The sequence below is a fragment of the Balaenoptera acutorostrata genome, chromosome 6 (genome assembly GCF_949987535.1).
Source record: "Balaenoptera acutorostrata chromosome 6, mBalAcu1.1, whole genome shotgun sequence".
NCBI classification, from domain to species: Eukaryota; Metazoa; Chordata; class Mammalia; order Artiodactyla; family Balaenopteridae; genus Balaenoptera; species Balaenoptera acutorostrata.
Window position 1 is genome coordinate 64922936 of NC_080069.1, and position 22464 is coordinate 64945399.

General features: G+C 34.7%; 1 long non-coding RNA gene across 1 annotated transcript in view; it reads left to right on the plus strand.

Moving 5' to 3' along the window:
- Positions 1–22464, plus strand: part of LOC130708446 (uncharacterized) — a 1343207-nt gene that overhangs the window by 542551 nt on the left and 778192 nt on the right. Inside the window, exon 3 of the long non-coding RNA XR_009008660.1 lies at positions 8586–8657. This is a non-coding gene — a long non-coding RNA (uncharacterized LOC130708446). The remainder of the gene's footprint in view (positions 1–8585; positions 8658–22464) is intronic.

Here is a 22464-nt window from a genome sequence, read left to right on the forward strand (position 1 = left end):
TCTTATAGAGGCTCAAATATAATAAGGCAATTGGGAATGGTTCTGCTCCTTCCCCATGCCTCAATTTTAGGTAGCGTTAAATAACGGGCTTGAAATAGTTGATCCCAAATATAATATGCTTATTTTCATGGGCCTATTTTATTTTAGGCCCCTAAAAAGTGATTTAGTGACCGACTGAGAAAACTATTTTCTATAGTTAAGATCTAGATATCTGGTTCTTTTAAGTTTGACTTTGCCAGAATTCAATTCCATTGAATTTCACATTTCTACTTACTTTGTTTCTAGCACATTTAAAATTAAAACTGGAAACTCTTCAGTGATATAGTCTCAGTCTTTCACATAATTTCAAACTGTCTCAAGATACAACTATATATTTCTCAAACCAAATTTTTTTTGTGTGTGGGCATGAAAAATTAAAATATCATTTACAATTGTTACTTTTAAAAGTTATTTTCTTTCACTAGTGGCATAATGTGTTTTTGTGAGTTGTTTAAATATATTTTTTCTTCTAGAGAAAGCATGTGCTTTTTAATGAAAATACTATATATTTTTACATTCTTATTTTTCAAAAACATTGAAATGCATTTACTTTAAGAACATGAAAAACAGTTTAAACGTATCACTCTCTTCAAAACAACAAATAGAAAGAGTGAAAGAAAAACAATCTCACCCACATTACAGTAAATTTGGTTAGCGAGAAGGTGGAGCTTACAGTAATAGCTTTTAAGCAGCTTATCTAATTTTAAAATAGGGCATATTGCACTTCATGTGAAACTGAGAGGGAAGAATACATTTCAATTTGTTTAAATGGCCTTAACAGTGAGGTTTATCAGTGCTCAATTTAATTTTGCATTTAATACCTTTTTGCTAAATTCTTTCTCCCATTTTTTTTTTTTTTCTTTATCTGATTGTTTTAAAATCTCATTTTTTAAAGAACCTTTCCTTGCTAGGGAAGAAAATGTTTAATCCATCCACTGATTCGGAGAGAAATTAACTAGTAAGCCCATAACCACCGGAGCACAAACCAATTTGTAGCCTCTTGTTACTAAGTAGTTTATTGCTGGTTCTCCCAACAGCCCTGGGCAGACTGCTAAATTGAGAAGATCACTAATGCTGATTTGGGAGAAACAAGGACGCATAAGCAGTGGTTGCATCCCACATTCAGGATAGTGGCAATTAGGTTGTAGTGATGTGTCTGCCTGTGTAATTGGAATTCTAGTGCCGGTTTGGGCAGAAACACATCTGCTCCGAGGACGCCCTATTAGATGTATCTAAAGTGTTTTGACCAATTGTCGAAAGTGCTCTATGGCTATTTATTCAAAGCTACATCCTGCTTGCATAAGAACTGTGTGAGTGTTCTTAATTCAATGACATCAGACTTGAAACAAAACGGAAATACTTTTGAGTTCTCTGGTCAGGAATATTACATCAGTGCATTCATTTTTATTGATCCTTTAAACCAAAAATGCTTGCTCATCTCACTGCTTCCTCTAGTTTGAGCTTGTTTTTCTGAGTATAGTTTTACCAAATGCTGAGGTTGCTGCTGTCATTCACTTTTTCTATTCCAATTATAGCCTCACTTTGAAATAAAGCCATTTGTTATTGAAAACAATGTGCATGCCTTTGTGATTCTGATTAAGTACACATTAACTGAAAGCAATTTAGGGGAGTGGCATTAAAGCTTCTGGGTTGTTTTTCTTGGAAATTAAAATAATTCAAATTGTGAGGCTCAAATTGTAAATCACAAATATCTTACAGTCTTTGTTCTCCAAGCCAGTATAATGTTGTTTGTTGATTGTTCACATTTTGTCCTTTCTAATCATTCACATGATGTCACCAAAGCAATTTTATCTAACTTGAAAGATCTGCCCAAATTGGAAGAGTAGAGCAGAAAAAGATCTTAGAATTAATCTACTAACCCCTACTCCCTATGTTCTTTTCCCCAGATAAGAAAAGAGTCATAGAAGGTTAGTGACTTTCTTTAGGACACATGTGTTTTTTATGTGAGGAGAATTTCTTTCAGGTGGAAATTGAAATAAAATATTCTTAAATTCACATAGTAATCTGGCTTACTTGAGTAACTCTTCACAATTTTTAATGCAACTTCTATTTCATTACTGTATAAACATATACAGATACTAGAGACTAGTAAACTTTAAATTTTGGGAGGCAAAACTCATACAGACACTTCCTTTTCATAACTTTTATTTTGGCATGTCATGAACATAACTGCCTGTGGGGACGTCGACAATTTGCATGCCTTGGACTTTCCATGAGAGAAAAGTCATGGTCTTTGCATTATTTTATATATGCAAATGAGAACTTTAAGTTGTCGAAGTACAAATAGAATGGTGACTTTTATTTCATAATTTTTATAGACTTTCAGTTTTTTGACAATTCAATCATATTTTTGATGGTTAGAAATTCTATCCTTTATCTTAGGAAACTGTGATGTGGGAGATGGGAAGAGTTCTGTGCCCACCAAATCTGTGCATGTGCCTTTTTTATATGACCAGTTGAAAATGAAGGTGGTATTTAGGTCAACTTTTTTCATAGTCATATATCTTTTTTCCAGGTTACATAGACTGATCTTAAACAACAGCAGAATAAAGTTTTTGGAATCAAGACCAGAGATTAAAGTTTATTGTCAGTATAGAGGCTAGTAAAAAGAGCCATAATTATTCAAATAATCAAGATGAGAAGTGAAGATCTAAACTAAAGTTGGAGCCATAGAAATGGAGAGGAGGAAATGGATACAATAAGTACTTTGTACCCATAATCTAAAAACTGAGTGATGACAGCTTTCTGAGGTGAATAAAAGTGAAATCTTAATTGATCCCAGAGAGTCTGACTTGTGCAAGTGGGCAAATACCTTTCAATGTGTAGTGGTTAATTGTGTAGGCAATCTGTTTGGATCCCATATCCGATACTTATTAGCTGTATGAATTGAAGTGGGTAACATGACCTTTTTGTGCATCTGTTTCTTCATCTTCAAAATGGTGATAATATTAATATCTCCCTTATGAGGTTGTAGAGAGCTTGCATAAGATATTGCAAGTGTCAGGTGCAGAGTAAATGTGGAATAAATGTTATCTATTATTATTGTTCACAGAGATAGAGATTGCAAGAGCAGATTAATAGATGAAAGGTGATTGAACATTTTCATAAGTTGAATTGGGAATGTCTTTGGGACATTCAGGTATAAATGTCCAATAGTTTGATATATGGGTTTGGGGGCTATACATGTGGAATTTATTAGTAATAGGTTATTTTTGAAACCATGGCTTTCTATGAAGGTATGTAATGAGAAGGGCAAAGTGTCAAAGATGAAGTGCTGAGAAAAAAATATCATAAGATACACATGAACAATTAATTAAGAAGGAATAACCAGAGTGATAGGAAGAAAACTAGAGGGAAGCAGTGTCATGGGATTTAGGAGAGAAGTTTTAAGATGGTAACAGTAGTCAGCAGAGCCAAATGTTAAATAAGACAGGTAAAATAACTGAAGTCTATATTGGAATTGTCAATATGGAGGTCATTGGCAACTCCAGATGTAGCAATGTAGCCTGAATCTCTGAGAAAGTGCATAGGCCGTGAAGAGAAGGTTTGAAAATAGAGTTAGTGAAGGCAAACCACTTTTTTGAGAGGGTGTGAGTGAGAAGAGGAGAATGGAGAAAAATAAAAGCTATCTAGAATGCAAAGCTTAGAAGGGTTTTGTTTGCTTTATTTTCCTTTTTCTTTTAAAGTAAGATATTTGAGCTGTCTTTCAAGTTCCCTTCAGTGGAATCATTTTCTAGATACTACAATTGCAGTGTAACAAAACAAAATAGCCTTTTGTATTTAAGATAAGTGACACACTTTCCAATAAGATGAAGACTGTGGCCGTCTCAAATATTAGTGGTCTGTTCCCACACGAAACTTATCTTGATTAAACCATTCACTAAGTGTAAAGTGAATGAATCTGTTTCGTGTTTTAAAAAAATATTTGTGCAGTTTGTGGAAACCTGATCAAATTTCTTAAACATATATAAGTGATCTTCTGCTGCTATTTGATATCTAAATGGTTGACTCACATTGTGTGGTGGGCTGTCATATGATATGACCCTTAAATGCTAATAAAATTGGTGTTCAGTAAGCAAAAGGGCCTTAGAATGCTTAGCCAGACCTATATTTCAGAAACATCAGGGAATTAAGCGTGGTAGGTAACACTTTAGTCACAATCTGGCTGTCAACAGGCTACCATTGGTGTGTCTCAGATGTCATGGTGAAAGGGATACACACAGGCCTTAGAAAGCAGATATGCCGTTAATGTATGCACTCTGTCCTCTCTAACTTGCTCTGGTTCTTATCAAAAGTGTTAGTAAAATAGTATGAGTTTTTGAAATACCTAATACTGGATTTATTTGAAAGATATGCAATGTTAGTGGCAGGGAGGTGTGCTGCCAATTATGAATACCTAAGAGTGAACCTTATTTTGGACCTACAGGCCAGCAGGAATCTGCAATGATCCTTGATGAAGCATAATACATCCCATGATTTAGATGGGTACATATATTCTCCTATCTTTTAAACACAAACAGATGAGGATATAGGCTTTCTGTTTCTTGGACAGTGCTCTATAATTAATCATCAGAAGCATGCTGTCTTGCTGCTTTTCTACTCACTTATCTTTTTCCAGCCCATTTTTTGGACAAAATAAACCATTATTATTAATAAAGAAGCCATTAATTAGGAGTTTCATTAATAAGAAACTCAAGTTGTCAGAGTTGGGCAGTATAAAATTTAGAATGGAGGAAATGGACTGTCAGGTTGGTCTAGAGTTTTCCATTAGCAGGGTAGTGAGACAGCAGGAGGGCAGAGTTGATAAGGGTTTGGTTAGAGGGTATCTGAGGAGGTTAACCTGGGATCAACCTGGATAGGGAAGTAAGATGAGTGAGGAGGCTGAGATAGACTGGGAGAAGAGTCAAAGGCAGGGACATGTATTTATGATTTAGATGAAGGAGTAGAGATTGAATAACAGGAGGTTATTGTAAGAGAGGTCGAATTTCAGTGAGATACAGAGTTAGTTTTAGCTTTGTGCATTGAGACCAATTGCTTGCATGATTATATTTTATGATCTTTTTATGAAAGCATTATACTATATGTGTCTTCATCATATGCATCTTTTATTAGGTAATGCATGTGAATTAACTATCTGTTCACAGAAATCCTTCATTACAAGAGGCTAAAGAACTTTTAGAATAAGTGCACATACTTTTTAATATTTTCACTTATTTTCTGTATTGTATATCTTTATAACCCTCAGAAATTCCCTCTTTTATGTAATTTATTTCACTATAAGCAGAAGGTGTACTTTATAAATTTTCCCTTTTCCCCATTAATATGTGTCTCCTTAACTGTTTGTGTTTGTTACCTATTCATAGTCACTTTTAGTCTTCTAAGAATTAAAATCAGTGACCATGAGATAAGATTTAATTTGTAACATTGATGTTCATCGAATTTTTAAAAATAACTAGTGTGCATGAAGATTAGTGATGAGCTTCTAAATTTATAATGGCAGATCTTATGTAACAATAAGTAAGGGGCTTAAACATAGATAGCATTTAAAAAGAAACACACTTGTTCTTGTTTGTGTGTGCAGGTAGTGTATGAGAGTCTTTATTCACTTTTTCTGTGAAAGCCAAAAGCAAAATATGAAGTGCCAGAAAATGATAACAATGCAACACAAAAGAAATAAAACAGAAAGAAATAACAGGAAACCCAGCTTCAAAGAGCACAGAAAATACTCAAGTTCTTCTTTTTTTAAAATTTTTGTTTTATTTTACTTATTTATTTTTAAACATTTTTGGCCACACCTGAAGCATGTGGATCATAGTTCCCCGACCAGAGATTGAACCTGCACCCCCTGCATTGGAAGCTCAGAGTCTTAACTACTGGACCACCAGGGAAGTCCCCACAAGTTCTTCTACGAACAACTTGAGTAAAACTGAGCAATGATTCAGTGTGCTTGAGACTCATTCTTCCTAAATTTTAAAAGGGGAGAATGCTATTGACGATAACTAATCTCAAAGTTAAGTGCATACTATAATTCTCAAAAAAAATGTTTTTTGTAAGACTTATAATAACTTGTGAATCAACTCCTGGAAAGAAAGGGTAGCATTATTGCTGTGAATAAGTTTTGAATACCACAATATTGCTTTAGTCTCTGAAACATGCACAGTTTAGGGAAAAGGGTTGGTTTAGGGAAATGTGAAATCCATAGCACTAAAAGCTCAAAATTATACTGTTTTTATGGATGCTGTATTTGTTAATGGTAAGATGTTCAAAAGCAGAGAGGTAAAGGCCAAATTTAAAAGCTATTTTAAATCTTACCTAAAATTAAATTCTACAATTTAAATTATAATGTAACATAAAAGATGTTTGATAATATGCCCATGTAAATATCAAAAAAATAAATAAATTTTATTTTTCGTTTTAAACTCCCATATATAATCCTATAACTAGATAATGGTTTTATAACATGTCGTCTTGTTTGCGTGAAAGTATTGGTTCTAAGACTGCCTTGGGTATATTGGGGAAGGGGTGTAAAGGGTAGAATCCTTTAGGAATTGTTCCTGGCTTTAAAAAAAATGTCAGTTCCACATTTTGACAATATGTAAAATATCTTTCTTATTCCTTCCTTCTAGCATTCCCTTCCCCTTTATCTAGCATATGTGATTTGTAGACACAGGTAGCATATTATTGTAGTTAGAATGAAAAGCTCTGAGTCAGACTGCCTGCGTTTAAATTCCAGCTCTACCATTTACTGACTAGGAGGCTTCGAGGAAGTAACTCAAAGTCTCTTTATTTCAGGTTTCTCATCTGAAAAGTAGAGAAATCAACAAATTCTACCTCATTACTTTGCATTTAATCATGCTAAAAAAAAAAACATCAACATAACATACAAAAAGCATTTGGGACATAGCAACTACTCAATACATGTTATTTTGCTTAGGTTCTGCAGAACCTGTTCTTTGTAAGTTCAGCAGAAGGTTATAGAAACACCTTGTTAGATTTTAACATTATTCACTAAAGGCATGTAGAAGAAATTAGTTTCAATGTAGTATTCTATTAGTCCTGAGCGAGAACTGTTTGCCAAATTAGACAGAAATAGCAGTTCCTTCCTTTCAAAACCAAAAGCCATTTCTTGGTCAGTCAAAGGAGATTTTGACATGGATCATTTTAGACATAATGTATAGTACCAAGACTTTCCAGTTAACTAAGTAATCTATATTTATCTACCTAGCTATACACAAATATACATATATTTGTATAAATATAATATTTTCTCTACCACATAGTCAGAAATCTACTGGATTCTGAGTTTCTGAATACACACACAATCAATAGAACATGATTGCTGTTCCAATGAACTAAAAATGTGGTTGAAAAAAGAAGGTACATATATGAAAAATACATGATGGAGTATGTGTTAATATTAGAACAAGCCTATGAATGCAAAGAAGATTATGGCTTCATAGATTAGGTGAGTTCAGAGTTTGGTTTAGAAAGAATGAATAACGTTTGAACAGGTAGCAAGGGAACATTTTAGGAAGAGAGAAATATACAAAGCCTGGCTGTGTGTGGGAGGAGACATTTGGATCAGACATGGGGAATCATGATGAACCCTAAATGCTCAGCTCTTTGTGTTTAGTAAATGGTAGAAATTTTGCCATTTGTGATTTCTTTTTGGAACTCAGGAGCACATGACCCACCAATCATTAAACAGTTGGTGGGACCACCTGATCTTTGTCACCCAGTTCAATTTTCTGCTGTTAAATGTGTGATTTTAAGTGAAATATTTAATTGTCTAGTTTTTCTTTGAGCTGTGCGTTTGGTGACTATTCATCAATTGGCTTGCATATTCTCTATCCTGATTCATTTAAGGTTTTTGATGTATTTGGTTTATTATAGTTATGGCCTCACTATTTTATGTTTAGTACTGTGCTGTCAGTTTGAAAATTGTTGATTATCCTAGAGTACAGCAGTCACTTGGATGTGGGACAAGAGTTCTATAGATAATAAGCATAATTTGATAAACAATGCTTTCTGAATCTATAAGAAAACATGTGAATAATGAGTAGTATAACATTAAAAAATTGTGAGTGGTTCATTTTCTTATGCAACATGGAAAAACAAAAACAGATGTAAAGATCTTATATATAAAATATATTATGTTTTCAGTAACTTCTCATTTAAGACAAGAAAATGTGTTTGTGGTTAATCAGTGAATAATTTCTTATAGCATGAACTTTTATATCAGAAAAATTTAAGGATTATATTTGTTCTTTAAGTGTTTTCTTTAAATGGATTTTCTTTAAATTATTCTTTAAATGGATTATAATAGTTTCCATCAAGGAAATAATATAAACACCCTTTTGATGGTATTTTTTCAAATCATTAGTCAATTTCGTTACTCTATAAAGTGTCAATTATTATTATTCTCCTTTTTCATCTCATCAACTGACTTAAATTTAGCATCATATAACTGCCAAAAAATGTAAATTCAGAATGTGTTTCCCATTTTTTTTTTTTTTTCCTTCCAGGGAAATCTTGAGGAGTTTGACACTTTTCATCCTCCTGCCATTAATCATCTTGTGGGGGAAGGCTATATGTTGGTAAGCCTCACTCATTCTAATTGCTCTTTTTAAAGTTTAGTTTAATAAAGCTTGTGACTTGATTATAATATAGAATGAGCAGGATTAAAGACATGTCAACATCATTGCTTGCCTAATTAGAGAATGACCTTTTTTCAAACAAAATTTATAACATTGGGATTTCATGTTTGTTTTTAATTAATCTAGTAATAGGAGTACTATTAAGCCTGTAGATGTAAAGTTAAAATTATGTGGAGAATGGAAACTAGTAAATTTTTTAAGTCTAAAATTGTGGTGGCATTGCTTATAGGTAATTCTTAAGATATTTTATTCGTTGACACTGTGGCCCACAGCAGTAGTTGAATGAGCATGCATGATGAAGTCTGAGGCTGCAGTCAAATAAGAGCTAATAAATTCTATCAGTTTAGATAATACATGATAGTCATTTTGCATATTGAAATTCAATTTTAAAGTAAAATAGTTCTTATGTACTACTATGCCATAAAACCAAATACAAGTCTTTTTGCTTCAGTTTAGTTTTTCCTGTTATCTGTAAATAGCATTAACATATTCTGGCATCATGTTTCTGAACAACCCTCTCCTCAACCATCCAATTAACTCTCTTTCACTCACACACACACTCACAAGCACACATACATTCACTTGTTTTTTAAAATATCATGTGTTACATTAACCATTAATTAATTTCAATTTTCCCAGTTCTTCTAAACCGCAGTTGTTTTTTTTAATACTTTATTTATTTATTTAATTTATTTATTTATGACTGTGTTGGGTCTCTTAGTTTTCGTGTGAGGGCTTTCTCTAGTTGCGGCAAGTGGGGGCCACTCTTCATCGCGGTGCGGGGGCCGCTCTTCATCGCGGTGCGCGGGCCTTTCACTATCGCGGCCCCTCCCGTTGCGGGGCACAGGCTCCAGACGCGCAGGCTCAGTAGTTGTGGCTCACGGGCCCAGTTGCTCCGTGGCATGTGGGATCTTCCCAGACCAGGGCTCGAACCCGTGTCCCCTGCATTGGCAGGCAGATTCTCAGCCACTGCGCCACCAGGGAAGCCCTAAACCGCAGTTTTTGAGGCACATTTCATCCCTCATCCTTTAGAGCTATCTCCAGATGTTTTTGGTGAAACATTCCGTCAGTTAAAAATGTTAAATATGTACTCAAATATATGTACAGTTTTTATAAATTACATAAATTTACCATTATATTTATACACAGTTATTATAGACAAAGAGTAAAAAATATAAAATTCATACTATAGAAAAATTTATAGATACAATGAATATATATGTACATATGTGTGTTTATATATATATAGTTCTAGAGATCCCCAGTTCTACACATCCTCTGTTTTCTTCTATTTCTGTTAACACCCAGGAATTGTACTGGGCATTCAAAGACTCTTTAGAAAAAAGCTTATTTTAAGCATTAGATTGAATAGGTACATTGCACGCTGCAAGTCAGTAAGTGTGTTTATGCATTTATGCACACAAATATGTATGTTCATGCGGTTGGTTTGACCAGGATTGGCTGGATCAAGTGGTTGAGATGGTTTATAGTGGCATCTAGTGACATTATTAAAATACTTCTCTTCTGGAAAGCTTAGGGGTAAAAGAATCCAGAGGGGTTATTGTAGAGAATCAAAGAGCCAAAGAATTAGTATGGGCAATTTGTATCCATGTGAGTACCACCAAAGATAAGATATCTTGCCAAGGGGATATCTTGGCAAAAGTAGATTCACACCATTTATGGTCACCGTATGATAGAACTCCTTAGTCATTCATAAGCTTGCCAGTAATTTTTTCTCAATAGTATCCTCAGTGGTGAGCCACCAGAGGTCACACTGTGAGAAGAAGAGAGGAAGATTAAATGGTTATAGTAAATATCATTTAGTCCAAATTGTCTTTGCCTGTATGAACCAACAATCCTACAAAAGTTGTTTTTCACAGCGCACCAGCTAACTTCCTTTGAATGTTGAATATTAATCAAGAGCCGCCACATCCTATCCCTTACGGTAGCAACTCACATTTAACTGGAACCAAGCCTCAGTTGAGATCTGAAGACAGACAAGGAAGTGGTGAGACATTAAATTAGAAACTCAGTACTTTCCAGACAAGCCAGGCTTCATCAAATCTTTGATATAAAAGCCTTCGTAATTGCTGTTTCCACTTATTTGAGCCCTCCTCTAATTCAAGAACCTAACACTGCTGAACCAGTTAGGAATCCATTTAAATTATCTGTTATCCAGGAACCCATTCTCCATCTCTTACCTTCAAAAATCTCATGTCAAATACCTTGTTGAAATACAGATATACAGATATGTTGCATCTACATCATTCCTTTAATCTACAGTCTAATAAACTCTATCAAAAATTTTAAAAAATGAAATAAAATGAGGCTTGTCTGACACAACTCAGTGAATCCTTAATGATTCTCATTAATTATGGCTTTCTTCACAGGCCAGCCAGCTGATAGATAATTCATTTAGACTCAAGGATTCTGGGGGATCAAGTTCTACCTCACCAAGTCATAGCATGCATAATCTAACTTGTTTTTTTTTAAAACACACTGTTACTTGATACTACTTTTTCTATACCTGGGCCCTAGAATTTTCTATGACTTTGCTCTCAAGAAAGAGAAAGAGCAGAGCAATTAGTTTTGCTGTTTCATTTTGGATTGAATTTTTCTTGTTCTGTGTTCTGAGTCATCAGCCACTTCATAAAGGTGTCTGAGTTGTCTGTGGTTGGAATAAAAAAAGAAAAAAAGAAAACAAGAAAAAAAAAAAAAAAAAAAGGAAAGTTCATTTGCTTCCTTCCCAGAACACAGATGAAAATTTAAGCAGATTTGTCCTCCAAGTTGCTGGTGAAAAATCACAAACCATAGAATTCAAGGGTAAAGATGAGGTGGGGTTTGTTACAACAAGTTGGTTGGTTTGTTCACTGAATAAGCACTGTGTGGTGTTCAAGACACACAGGCTCGCTGCTCCAATTTTCAAGATTTTCTCAACTGGAATTTCTCTAATCAGGTAGATTCCCCATGGGGATTCCCTCACTTTCCTTACCCATCACTAGGCCATTAATACATTGAACACTTTTCTGTTTCCCTTTTTGCCAGATACCACCTCTCAAGACTTAACATTAGCCCAATAACTTCTTACATTTCTTCTTTTTTCAGTCTATAGCTTTCATGGTTGAACTCATCTACTCTTGTAGCTTCAAGGATTATTTACGTATAGTGATTGTCAACTCAATGTGTCCTCTTAGGATCGCATTCCTGAGAATCAAATCAGCATATCTATTTGATAGCACATTAACTTCTCAACTTCTATATATATATTAAAATTGAACTCAAAATATTTCCCCATAAACCTACTTTTATCTTTCCCATTCCTGTAAATAGAAGTACCATCTACCCAGTTTCCCAAAAAGAAACCTGGGAAATATCTTGGATTCCTTTCTCACCTCTCATTATAAAACACATGAAGTCTCGTCAATTCTTCCTCTGGACAGATGGAAAATGCTACCGGAAGTAAGAAAAATGTAATGTGTATTTTTAAACCAGTTTGAAATGTGTTGGTGGAAACTAAATCCATTAAGAGAAACAAATGATCACTGTAGTCCATAACAAGGGCAAAAAGATAATTCATCCCCAAGTAAGGGCTAATGCTGAAGTATTTTATCATTTAGCTCATTGTATTTTTTACTATAAACTCCAATCTCTTTTATTTTATTAATACTTTAGCATTTCCTACCCATAAATATATATGCATGTATTTCTGTAGAACCATTACGTCATTTCCCAATAACTGTGTTAAGTTCAATGTTCAAATTATTTTATTATGTGAAATATCAGTGAGAAAAAAAGTTCTCTTCCAAATATGCCCATAACAAATGCTTCTCACATGTAGTGATCAGACATATATATTCGTCTCTAATCCTTTTAAATTGATTAGAACATATGACATACATTTGACTGAGTGTTAATCATGTTTCAGTACTTCTGTACACAAACTTAGCATGACTAAAATTATTATTTGAAAGATGCAAATGTACATCTCTGCATGTTACTGGGCCATATTTGTGAACTAGAGATTCAATGCTGTCCTGACAAGTTAGAGAAGGTCATATCCCCACCCATCTCTTTTTACCCCCAAATTTAATGCTTATGCGTTTATCTCAGCTGTTTTGAACATCATAGTGAAAGTTTTCATCCATTTGCTCAATATTTCCTTTTTATTACTGGAAGAGGAAATTTTGATTGCCCTTTGGTTATATGATATAATAAAACTGATACTTTATACTGTGTTCCAACTTCTATTTAGTTATAGTAGACTTCACGCCCCTCGCCAATATGTGATATTTTCAGGAATTTGACTCTATATTCCTATCGGTGGCCAGAGTGAACTGAATTAATAGAAGGAATTACCCCTTTTTATTTATTCTACCAAGGCTGAGTCTCCAGAGGAATGCTTTATTGTTGCAGACAGTACATCCCCTGGTTTGCTGGCTGGCTTTAATGGGATGTTAAAATCGATTGGAGCAATTTCTCTGTCACCTGAGAAGCCCTGTAGGTTTTGTGGCATGTTGCAATTTCATATCCTTTTCAAGTCTTTTTAAAAATTGTTACATCACTAACCAAGTGTCTTGCTCACTTATGAGACCACGACTTCCTTTTTCTGAGGAAACGGTTCTTGTAAATGTGTAATATACCTGAAATCCAGGCCAGCCCACCACAATGTTTGTGTCAAAGCCATGACAGATAATACTGTGTACGACATAAGGCTAAGACTGTGTGTTTGCAGTAACAGTGCTCCTGTATTGAGGAAGCACTGCCCCCTGTGAAGGCAGCCTTATCCTTGTGAATACTTCCAAAGTTTAAGCACAGATTATGGCCTAAAATAAGCAAAAACAACTTTATTTTTGTCTATGAGTGTCTACTTTAGTCACTGTCAGCATGGTTATTTCCCTGCCCCTTGAGAAACTCAGGCAGGCTTCTTGACTTTTCTGGTAACTTTATGATGGTAAAAAATGTCCATAATCAATTCAGAACTTTAAAACATAGTGTCAATTCATGTCATTTGTCTGGGATAATGTTGAGATTTCTTCTTCTTGTCAGTTTGAGCCATTTGCAGGCAGTAGATCAGGAAGGATGGAGCCATCAGCTGTTTTCCCTTTCTCTGTTCAAACCTTGCGTGATTCCTCCAACTCCGGCTTGCCAAAATGCTTAGCTCTGGGGCATGGTGAGAGAGAAGAGGTACAGGAATCAGTATAGTTCTTAGTTAAATGATATTGGCCTGGCCTGGTAGGTATTTAAAGCTAATTTATTTTTTTTTCATCAGTACATCTGTGGTTTCTTCAAAGACCCCACCAGTCTCTACAGATTGTATAGCAGTAGCCTTTATGCAAGTAGTAAACTGTTCCTAAGATTCATTGCTTAAACCTTCCTCAGCAATTAGGCATCAGGTGTTACCTCTAGCTTTTCTTTCCTGAGATCTATCCATGCCTGGTCTCCTTTCTGAGAGAATACTTATCTCATTCTTTATATTTTTCAAGGGGGAAGGTTGAAATGCCCCCCAAATTGTAGCACAGTTACTTAATCCCCTAAATGGTCTCCTCAGAGTCACTCTCTCTTAATTTGGGATTGGTAGATTATACCCCAAATTCCTGAAAAGTCAGTGGGAGAAGCTCATGGCACAGCTCTCTCCAAGGAAATACTCTTCAAATATCATTCAATTCCTTATTTTCTCAGTGTGGTGAGGGATTTAAAAATTACCTGAATTTTGGGCTTCCCTGGTGGCACAGAGGTTAAGAATCCGCCTGCCAATGCAGGGGACATGGGTTCGATCCCTGGTCCGGGAAGATCCCACATGCCGCGGAGCAACTAAGCCTGTGCGCCACAGCTATTGAGCCTGCGCTCTGGAGCCCACGAGCCACAACTACTGAAGCCCGTGCGCCTAGAGCCCATGCTCCGCAACAAGAGAAGCCACCGCAATGAGAAGCCCGTGCACCGCAAGTAAGAGTAGCCCCTGCTTGCTGCAACTAGAGAAAGACCCCGCGCAGCAACGAAGACCCAACGCGGCCAAAAATAAATTAATAAATAAATAAATAAAATAAAGGATATAGATCTAATATAATTAAGTTATCCATTAAAAAAAAAATACCTGAATTTTAAGTTATCTAAAATTCATCTAAATTTTGTATCTATTTGGTATGTGCTCAGCCAAACGTCCATTCTAATTCTTTCTTAGATACACAGAGAAAGTCTAAAAGAAATATGAATTCTCCCAAGATCAATGTTGACTCTTGAGAAAATCTAGTAAGAATGACAGTTCAAATCTGGCTGTCAAATGGTTTGCATTATGGTTATGTTCAAATACACGTATTGTCACATTCATCATTCTCTGGTGAGACTGCTTAATATTCATAAAGTGTCAAAATTTCTATGAGGAGTTAGGGAAAGTTGCAAATGAGTGAGTATATCAGAGACGAAGCACTTAGAATTAGCAAACTGGTACATCTGATTGAAGTGCTGAATATAATACAGCATTTTATCATCTTTTTAAAGTATGACATTATGAGTTAATTATGTAATTACTATAAAAGTGTTTCGAATTTGTAGTCTGTGAAAGGTTTACATTCTAAGGCATGTTATTTTCTCAAGGCACCAGACATTCACACTGATCAATAAGACATAACAAATGACAAATAGAACTCCTTTTCAGAGGGAAAACTATTGATACCTTCCTTGTTCAGAAACAGGCTATACAAACTTCTGTTTATAAAATCTCGTGCGAACTTTCTCTGGAATGAATTTTAAAAGCATTATTTAAATACACATATTAATACTTTAAACAATGATGACAAATGATTTAATTACATATTTCTAATATATTTGTTATCTTTCATCAAATACATCTCATGACAATGACAATGCAAATGTTACTTAAAACATTTGGAAATACATTTTAAAATAACTGGACATAAGAGTCTTATCAATATAAAAACATAGGATGTACACATGACTGACAATACATAAGTAACACACTTTTTAGTGTTGACATGAAACAAATAGTCTACCAGATATTTCCCAGCAAAGATAAGTTTATTTGGGATCAGCAGAAAATTGCAGTTTGGGGTCTACAACCTTGGGGAGCCAAGTGCAAGTTCCCCCAGGACAAGAGAAGAAGAAGCTTTTATAGAGAGGAAAAAGAAGTTGGAAGGACTATAGTAAATGAAGAGTCCATGGTTTTTCATGGGCTAAGTCCTTGCCAGGAAAGGAGTCTTTCTTTGTGTTGGGTTCTGCTATTGTTTCAGGGCACGAGAGCTCCCTCTTCTGGTCTTCCAACTCTATTTAATTAAGGTTTTTGTTATTAAATTTTTACATTAGTTAAAACAAAAATAATTAGAGTGTACAAATTAAAGCTCTCATTATGGACAAATGCATATTTGAAACAATTACCAGCTATTGTTTTGAAGCATTAAACACTAAAACAGTATTTTGCTGAAGAATGAACATCGGCATATTCACCATGAATGTAAAGAATATCTTACCTTTCTTAAGGGGACCTTTGTGGGTTTTTTTCGGACTTAAATACATCTTAACCATTTTTACTTAGGTCTTAACTTGCAATGCAATATAGTTATTGAGTGGTAGTGGCCAATGAGAAAGTAATCTTAGGATTTAGCTATTAAGACTATAGCTTTTAGATAATTCTGTAGCAACTCTATACTTTATTTAAAAAAAAATGTGTTCAGTTTGAGGTCTGACAATAAAATATCTGAGGAGTTACATGGAGAGAATGCAAGGAAGCAGAGCGATAGATATGAAGGTTGGTGAAATATGTGAAGGTAAAAAACATAAAATTTAGATTTATTTAGAGAAAAGAGGTAGAGTTTTCCTTTCTTCAAGTGCATGGTAGAAATTATGTGCAGAATTGCTTTTGTTTCCACCAAAGATGAACAAGAGTTATTGCTTTTAAATGTATGATACCCCACTACACAGACACACGTGTCTATTGCATGGCTGGGGAGACCCAGGCTCCTTTCCCAATGGAAGACCCAGGCTCCTTCCCCTGATGTCTCCTTTACTAGATAAGTTTGTAGAAGGAGTGGAATGTAGCTGAGGTATGGCTTTTGTTTTATATGGAAATCAAGAGATGAGATTTTTGAGAATCCTCCTTTTAATGGAATGATATCATATTGTAATGATATTCAAGATTCTTAAGGTAATGAAGAATTTTGAAACATCGTGGTCTCTAATGTCTGAAGAAAAAAAATTGAAACTATGTGTATTATCTGTTATACATTTAAAATGATTGGTCCTGATTAGATTAGTCATAACAGTGGTACATTTATTTTTATATATATATATATATATATATATATATATATATATATGTATGTGTGTGTGTGTATATATATATAGTGATTTACAAAAATATGATTAGGGTTTGTTTGTTTTTTGATTAATGTCAGAAGACTTTAATGTAAGAATGTCCTGTATACATCAACAGGTGAAAAATATCATTTTTATTTTATTTTAACTTTTAAATTTTGGACAGAGTATATACTTCTAGTACAAGATAATTTTCTGAGACAAAACAAAATTCCATCCAAGGACAGCTTTATATAAAGCCATTATCAATTTTTTTTTTTCTTTTACTGGAGGCATAAGAAATACTGAAACATAAAACATGTTAAAGCAACAGCCTAATTACAACCATATAATTCAATGGACTTTCTGCTCTGTAATAGTGAATTATTGAGAACAGGAAAACAATTAATGGAAGAGATCATTTCTAAAACGGGTATTTGACATTTGGCTCTAGTTTATTGCATTTTATTCATTCTAGTGGCTAAAATAAAACTTGGTCAATCTAAATCTTAACAGCTGCCCAATCTACATAAACTGCAATAAATTAGTTTAATGATTTCACCTATAGTTTAAAATGAAAGACCCAGTGCGTAAAACTTGTGCAGGGTGGTTTTAATCTGTGCAGTACAAGGGCCTGTGGCCTTATTTCCCTTCCAGTTATTTCCTGAAGTAGGTAGCAATATTCTTGTCAGGCAACATCCAGATATGAGAGGGGAAGTAATTCTCCATTGCTTCTACTTAACAAACACTTATTCATTGTCTACTGTACATGCCAATAAATTAGAATGCTATCTATGAGGTATGAGTGCAGTGTATCAAAACCAAGTAAGAGACATGAGACCAAAATTGCCTTAAAAAATCGGGGTTTATCATCAAACACAGTAACAAGTAAGGAGGTACAAATTTCCAGGCTTGTTTAATTTTGTGACACACATGTCATGGAAGATCCAGGAAAATTCCTTTCTGAAGCTCTGCCTTCCTTAGTCAATGGTCTTTCATTCTCAAGTTTATTCCCTCAAGGTCACAGGATGACTTATCTGTGAATATCTGATTTTCTAATACCAGACAACAAAGAAACCTCCCTGCAGACTCTCTCAAGTGCCACTGACCACATTTGGAAATCAGCATTACAAGGTTAAGTATCTCATATTTTCATATTCTGCAACAGGAGATGGATTTATCAGAATATATGTGTGTGTCGAGGGCCAGAGGCAGTTAGGTGAGCAAACAGCAATGTTTGATACAAGAGGCAGTACAAATTGCAGTGGTTTCCAGAATTTAGAACAACTGTATTAGTGTCTATAAGTCTAGTAAAACTTCACAGAAGTTTTACTAATACTTGCAATAGAGAGAATGATTAAGAGTTTTCAGATAAAACAAGGTGTTTGTAAGCAGTTGGGGTGATTAAAAAAATAGGATTCTCCAGTCCTATGGATATTCAGTGACTAGTATCTATCTCTCAGATTATTCTTGTGGCATAATAAATGTGCCACATATATTTTTGTTTGTTAAATAATAACAAACAACATGGATATGCTTCTTAGGGGAATTGCATTGTGTTGGGCCAAAATTGTTGGTTCATTTTAAGCAGAGAAAAAAAAGTGCCCAAATAAATTATAAGCATTCTTTTTACTATTTGATTATAAAATGGTCCCTCTTTCAAAGTAGGAAGTATACATTCTTTAAAATAATAAATCTCTAACTTTTCTAAATGACAAAATTAGGATTATTATAACTTTTGATCTCTATATTCAAGATCTGAAGCTGAATTCAATATAATAAAGTTAAAATTACTGTGTCAAGTATTGCTATAAACCCTTTATATGCATTAACCTTTTTAGGCATTAACTCACAATAATAGTAAGAAGAAGGTACTAGTGTTTTTCCCAGTCTACAAATTCAAAATTTGAAGTGCAAAACAGGATCAGTCGGAAATTTGGCATATTCATTTTTTCAGTTCCTCAATCTTTTAGTTTCTTGCCTCACATCATCCAGTCTAGATGGGTTAAACTCAGACCTGAAAGAAAGCTTCAGAACTTTCTGAAGAAAATAAAATATAAAATCTCTATATCATTGGGATATGTAGGATTCTAAAACAAGATTTTGAAAAATAAACTACAATTCATGTAGGAAAAGATGGATATTTTTTATAACAATAAAATCAGAAACATCTGTTTGTAAAAAGCCTCCATTCTCCAAAAAGAAAATAAAAAGTGAAACCGAAAACTTTATTCAAGACATATAACTAACAAATGACATGACCTATAAAGACTTGAAAATGATAAGGAAAAAGACAAGCCAACAAAAAATTAGACCAACTCATGAGCAGGAATTTCACAAATGAGTGGCTTGTACCTATATGAAAAGATGCCAGCAATAAGATAAATACAAATGAAAACATAAAGATAAATATCTCTATGTCCACCACATTGATAAAACTAAAAAATATGGCAACATTACTAATTGTTAGTGAAGATGTGTAACAATGGAAATGTTTTATATACCTTGCTGGTAGGAATGTAGACTGAGACAATCAGTTTAAGCAACAATTTGGCATTTTCTCATGGGGCTAAAGATGTGTGTAACCCATGATACAAAATTTTCATTCCTAGGAACATATCCTAAAACATGCTTATAAATGTGCAACAGGAGTCATTTCCAGTAATGGTCCTAGCAGCATTATTTGCACTAGAAATAAACACAGAAACAAAGAAATCCAGAAACAGTCTACAGGTTTGTCTACTTTAAAATCAAATTTTTCCTTTCATAGTTAGTAAGTACCTTATAGAGAGATTCTCTGAGACTGTGTAAATATCCTGTTGTTTCTCAAACTTCCATCCCCTGCTTGTAGCCTCCATTGATGATTTTAAAACTCCATTATTTCCTATGTATTTATTACTTGGCATTCTGTTATGAGGAAGAGCCTTCCTATCTATCTATCTATCTATCATCTATTTATTTAGACACATTGATTTCTCTTTCATTCAAATGGTTATGACTCATTATTCTAAATAGATTACTATAAGTAAATGTGTTTCAAAAGAAATTTTAATGTCACTAACAACAAAAAAGTATCTTCCTAATGCTTAAAATGAAGAAAATAACAATTATAATATAGTGTTCATCTACAAACCATCCAAAATTACATCCACATCTTGGCAGATTGCATTAAGCCCTTATCAACTACATATGCCTTAATTCAGATTGATAGCAAGTATGTAACAAAGTTCTGAGGGACAAGGACTGACACAGTAGATGGAGGTGACTGTAGCCTGGTGCCTCACTCAGGAGAGACAGATTCAAGCGGATCGCCATGTAAAGGGGGCAGGACCAGTCAACAGGCAATTAGAGAGAGGTGTATGAGACACATTTAGTATGAAATCTTGAGAGCAGGATAGCAGGACTTTTAAATTTTGCCTAAGAGTAACCCAGAGATGAAACGTTTCAAAAGAACCTTGTAATATCTTACATCTTAAAAACTGCTCAGTTCCTAAGTCTCACCAGAGGAGATAAATTTTGTAAGATTCTATGATAACAGCAGCTGCTACTGGCTACTATTGTACCTCCCCTTCCCCCTCCTCCATCTCCTCCTCCTTGTCTTCCGCCTCTGTTTTTCTTCCATTACTCCTACTATTGAAATAATAATTTTAGCAGATGCCTCATATAAATCACTCAGGGTTTCAGACACTGTATTATGTGCTTTTTATTGTTTTAATAAAATGCTCAAAATAATTCTTTGAGATACATATTATTTTCACCCTTTTATAGATGAGGGAAATTGAAATTTTAAAAAGGTTAAATAACTATTGAAATCTGAATACAGTATTTACCTTCCATTAATTTATGCCATTAATACTAACTACATGTCACTCTGGTCTCAGAAATCTATCTTCTCCAAGTCAAAGCTAACATGTTCTGCCTAGCTTTTCAAGGCATTTTTATCCACCGGGCTTACCTTATCTCTCCAGCTTTATCTCCTACACCTCCCTACAAATTTTCCTAATTTCAGACTCTTCAGTCTCTCAGAAGCATGATAAGATTAGTCCTTCTTCCAAACTTTTCATCACCATATGCTGTTCCTTATCTAGAATGCTCTTTACTTCCTCTTCTGCTTATCCAAATCACATCTTCCCTTTAGATCCAAGCGCTTTACCACTTCCTCTGTGGAGACTTTCCTTTTCTTCTAGAAAGTTCCCTCTTCAGAAAACTTACATTACTTAACATTGGTAGAAAATAAAAGAGAAATAAAAAGCTTACAATTATGAGTATCTGTTACGTTCTAGTGTGATGTGTGATTAAGATAGCTGGCTCCAGAATCAGATACCTGAGGAAAAACAAGACAAACTTTTCCTCTACTATTTACTGGCAGTGTGAACTTAAGCAATAACCTTTCTCTACCTCAGTTTCTCATCTATAAAACGGACTCATCTATAATATATAATAGTAATGTGTACCTCATAGAATTTTGCCAGTATTAAAAAATGTAATATATGTAAAGTAAATAGTGAAGCTGAAATTCGGCCACTATACACCGGTACCGAATTGAATCTCAGAGACGGGGTTTTGGGTAAAATAGAAAAGAATAGCTTCATTGCTTTGCCAGGCAAAGGGGGCCATAGTGGGCTAATGCCCTCAGAAGTGTGTGTCCTGACTGGGAGGAGGTAGTGAGGAGTTTTGTTGTAGTTGTTCAAAGAGGAGGGCTTGACCAGCTCATGGACATTCTTCTGATTGGTTGGTGGTGAGGTAATTGGGAATCTGCATCATCAACCTTCTGGTTCTAACCGTCTGCAGTCTGCATGCTTGTAGGCAGCATACAATTAACTTCTTTCACCTGGTGGGGGTTTTAGTATCTGCAAAACAGCTTAAAGATATTGTTATGTGTATCCCTTGAGGGGGAACCAGGACCCTGCCCCAAGGCTGCACTGTTGTTTCTTTAACTACTCCTCCCTTGTCTCTGCATCCCCTCCCTTCCCTGAAGCAACTGTTTGAATCTGCCCTTTGGAACTCAGGGAATGTCCTGGAGGCTGAATGAAACCTATTTCCTATAAACAGAAAAACAGTGGACACAGAAAGGCTTTTGTGCCCAGGAGCCCCACAGGGTTCTGCTGGGTTTCACTGAAATTGTATTAACTGCTTTGCATGTACAGAAATTAAATCTCACGGTGATGCTCATTTTAGAGTTGAGGCTAGGATTGACTTATACTTCTTTAGTATCCATATAAAAATTTGAATTGCCTTTATATTTCAACTATGTTCTATGCAACCTCAGTGCTCATTGCCAGTTGATTGCAATTTCATTTTTAATAGTTCCCAAAGGGTTTCTTACATGAAGAAGCAAGATTAATTTGAGCGTGAAATATTTTCACATAGACACATTGACTTTATGTTACTGTGGATGACTTTGTTCTACTGCCATGGTTTTCTCAACTACTTAAATATTTAT